Source organism: Colobus angolensis, unplaced genomic scaffold (assembly GCF_000951035.1).
Source record: "Colobus angolensis palliatus isolate OR3802 unplaced genomic scaffold, Cang.pa_1.0 Scaffold316, whole genome shotgun sequence".
Taxonomy (NCBI): domain Eukaryota; kingdom Metazoa; phylum Chordata; class Mammalia; order Primates; family Cercopithecidae; genus Colobus; species Colobus angolensis.
In genome coordinates, this window is record NW_012116444.1 from 2,162,887 (window position 1) to 2,167,167 (window position 4,281).

Below are 4,281 nucleotides of genomic sequence, written 5' to 3' on the forward strand. Positions count from 1 at the left end.
TGCAAAGGTGAGGTGTCAGAGACCAAGTGAAATCTGAGGTTCAGCCAAGGGGACCCAGGCACACCGTTCGGCCTTGTGTTCACCACAAAGAGCACACTGGCTACAGGTTGGCCCCTCTCTGGGCAACAGAGTGCCTAACTTAAAGGAGCTTACCAGGATGCCAAGGGCCAGCAGCTCTGGTTTTACAAAATGGAGTCACCACAGAGAAGAGGTGTCTGAGTTACACCACGTCCACCAAGTACCAGCTATACGATCTCGGGCAAATTTACTTGCCCTCTCTTAGCCTTAGTTTCCCCATATGTAAAATGGAAATAATAAATTCCTGACTGCTGGGATCGTAGTAAGGAAGGGATTAAATGGCTTGCCAATGAGGTGTTCAGCACAATGCCCGCCCGACACGTAAAACATGTTGGGGTTGGTTGTAAGACCCACAACCTCTCTCCCCACCCTTCCTCCGCCCCGCCACCAGCAGCCCAGCTGCAGCCGCTTCCGGGAACCAGCTCACTTCGGTCTCCCTCGGCCGAACGCGGATCCCTCCGCGTTGCGTCACTTCCGGGAGACTCTGTCCGCGGGTATTCGATATTTCCGATGCAACTGTCATGGCTGCCATCAGTGAGGGCCCGAAATGGAGATCGGGTTAAGCGTTGCCCAGGGGCACTTAGAGCCTTCGGCTTCAAAGAGGCCTCTCAAAGGACAAAGGATGAGATTTTCTGGCGGCAGGGTGCCCCCCACAATCCTAGGAACTGTGTCGTCGCGCTTCCCGTTAACTTGCCGCTAAGTTTTTCTAGAAAACTCGTCCTTCTTGGCAGGGTGGGGCCTCACTTCTGACCCAGCCCATCTTTGTGTACCAAGTTTTTGTTTCCGTCACTTCCCGCGGCCCAGGAGCTTGGCGGGCCATACTGTGGTAGCCTGGGAGGAAGGGGCGGGCCGGATGCTGGAACTTAGAGAGGTGGGGCTCGTCGAGGAGTCACGGGCGGCCGAGGCTGGAGTCTTCTAAATGCAACTTTGAGTTACCCCACCCTTTGGTGCCTGGTCTCTCTTAACTCTAGGTGCTCGCTCACCGTGGAGGCGCCCAGAGCTTGATATAAGGCTCTTCCCTGCTGACCCAACCACCCTCAACCACAGCCTGCCCTGCTCCAGATAGACTTTGATCCTAGAAAATATCTAGGATGGGCATAGTGCAGTATGTTATTGTTTTGTTTTTTTTTAAGTCTCAAACATAAGCAAACTATTATTAAAAGTTTTAGAATTAATAGGCAGAGTTCGCATATTGGGTCATGTGATCGTTTTAAGGTTGAAATTTAGATAACATGTTAGCAAAAGCATTAGAAAAAAAACCAGTATGAGAAAATAGACTAATCTTTAGAATATTTTAACTTTGCTACTGCGCGGTGGTAACATGAGGACACCTCATAATAAGGCTTTCATTACCAGAAGCTTCTGAAAATAAAATTCTGGATATATTAATGTGAATTTTCCTCTCTGCAGGGTGTCCTGTAGGTTTGTCATGGAGTGAAACAGAAACAAATGTGAGTTAATCATTAACATTTCCTAGTGGTTAAAATTACTTTTTAAGCGCTTAACTGTGTGTTTTTTAGATTGAAGATTTCAACTGAAATTTTGATTTAACTGAAATATTAAATATGTGATGAGTTGATATTAAAAGACAGAAGATTACTATTTTTATAGAAACAATGTAGAAGCTAATATTTAAAGCAGGTTTACTCCACATACTGTGTTATAATTTAGATTTTCACTGAAACTCTCAAAATTAGAAGAGCTGACCTAGTAAGGCTTAAACCTCTAAAACTTGTGATTTTAACCAGGCTTAATATACGTAGTTATAATAGTTTTTTAAAAAAAATTTTATCAAGTTCCTTAGGTGATTCTGATACAGTATTTTAAATAAAGCAAAAAGAAATGATCTGTTTATACATTAAATATTTTGTTCCCTGTTTATGTATTGAGATTGTGCTTATAAATGCATTCACACATATTGAAGTACGTAATTTGATCATCATGCCAGCCTGGAATCTTGCTTTTTGTTTGGTTTCTTGCAGGTAGGTCTGCTGGGTTCTTGGCACAGTACCTGGACAAAACATTGTTAAGGTGGAAATTTTCGTGGTATTTATCACTTCAAACATTTGACCAGTTTATTTAGTTTTCTAGTGCTTTAGACGAACAACTATATGTGGGCTTGACTTAGTGTATAATAAATGTAAAGTCTGATCTCAAATAGTTGACATTTATGGAGTACTTAACATATGCCAATCTTTGTGACAATTGCCAGACATATCTTATTTAATGCTTACAACAGTACTGTGAGTTATGTTTGTTAAATCCCTGTTTTAATAGATGGAGAAACTGAGGCAAGGACGGATTAAGTTCCCTGCTTATGGTTACAAAACTAGAGCCATCTTCTTACCTACTTATTTTGTATGACACCCCTTTTCCTCCATATAACTGTACACTGGTAGAAGAGTGAATGACTGTAGAAAACTGACCTGGACTCTATTCTACCTCTCCAGCTTTGTGAATTAGGGCAAGTCACGTGACCACTCTGAATTTCATTTTCCACACCTGTAATAAATGAAAACTTTCAACTGTTATGTTTTATTGAACCTTGAATCATCAAAAATCCTTAAGGCTGGGTGTGGTGCCTCATGCCTGTAATCCCACCACTTTGGGAGGCCCAGATGCGAGGATTGCTTGAGGCCAGGAGTTTGAGACCAGCCTGGTCAGTCAGCATAGCAATATCTCATCTCTACTCAAAAAAAAAAAAAAAAAAAATGGTGCCTTTACCATTGAACCTGGGATTTTCTTCCAAGCCCCTTGTGCTCATTCTGTGTTTTGAAGTTTTGATGCACATATAGGCAGTGCCAACTCCCATCTCCATTGCTGTCTAGTCTGATCACATTGTAAGATGTGACTGATTTTAGAGATGTCAAAATGTAAAATAATGTGCATCTTGGAATTGATGAGCTCTTTTTTCAACCCTAACTCTGTAACATCTGTGACTTTTTAACATTTTATTGCAGGATTAAGTATTTTTGAATGTAAATGATTCAAGATAAAACATAGATTTCATTTGATCACATCTGCAAAATAAATTTTTAAAAAATTTAGTCTTCATGATAATGGAAAAGTAGGAACCATGTTTGTCTTTATCACCTGTGAATCCCCCATACTGAGAACATGCTTGGCACATAGTGAGTGCTCAGTAAACATTTACTCAATGAAGTAAACAAGACTTCATTTCTTTTTCCTTTGTTTGAGACAGAATCTCACTCTGTTGCTCAGGCTGGAGTGCAGTGACGTAATCTTGGCTTACTGCAACCTCTACCTCCAAGGCTCAAGGGATCCTCCCACTTCAGCCTCCCGAGTAGCTAGGACTACAGGCACACACCACCACACTGGTTAATTTTTTAATTTTTTTGTAGAGACAGGGTCTTACCATTTTTCCCAGGCTGGTGTTGAACTTCTGGGCTCAAGCGATCTGCCTACCTCAGTCTCCCAAAGTTCTAGGATTACAGGCATGAGCCACAGTGCCCCGCCACGTCTTCATTTCACATTACAAATACAACATTAAAAAATTGTATTTGGCTTGAATTAGACATAAAATACACAGTCACGCATTGCTTAATGATAGAGATACATTCTGAGAAATGTGTTGAGCGATTTTGTTATTATGCATGTACTTACATAAATCTACATGGTACAGCCTACTACATACCTGTATGGTATGGCCTATTGCTCCTAGGTTACAAACCTGTATAGCACATTACTGTACTGGATACCATAGGCGGTTGTAACACAATGGTATTTGCATATGTAAACATGTCTAGACATAGAAAGGGTACAGTAAAAATATTATAACTTTATGGGACCATCAGTGAAATGTCATGCAGCACATGACTGCAATAGTATTAATAGTGCAAAAATATGTTGCACTGAAATTTTTTGCGTTCAGAAGTTCACTGTTACAAACCGTCTTTCTTTCCAAATATCTTTTCTTCTGCTCGTTATTGTTGGTTGTCATCAAGTATGGGGTATATTTTGTTCGTTGAAGAGGTATAGTAAAAATTGAAGTGTTGGCATATAGACTTTCCAACAAGGAATCTGACTGATTTATTTTTATTTTTATTTTTATTTTTTTATTTATTTCTTTTTTTGAGACGGAGTCTCGCTATCACCCAGGCTGGAGTACAGTGGCCGGATCTCAGCTCACTGCAAGCTCCGCCTCCCGGGTTCACGCCATTCTCCTGCCTCAGCCTCCCGAGT

General features: G+C 41.1%; 1 long non-coding RNA gene across 2 annotated transcripts in view; it reads left to right on the forward strand.

Annotated features, from left to right (window-relative positions):
* The first annotated feature begins 555 nt into the window (after positions 1-555).
* The window catches only part of LOC105518293, a 73,274-nt gene continuing 69,548 nt past the window's right edge, over positions 556-4,281 (forward strand). Inside the window, exons 1-2 of one of the 2 annotated variants that reach the window (XR_001002804.1) lie at positions 556-810; positions 1,489-1,529. This is a non-coding gene — a long non-coding RNA (uncharacterized LOC105518293). The remainder of the gene's footprint in view (positions 811-1,488; positions 1,530-4,281) is intronic. The other variant, XR_001002803.1, reaches the window with a different exon arrangement.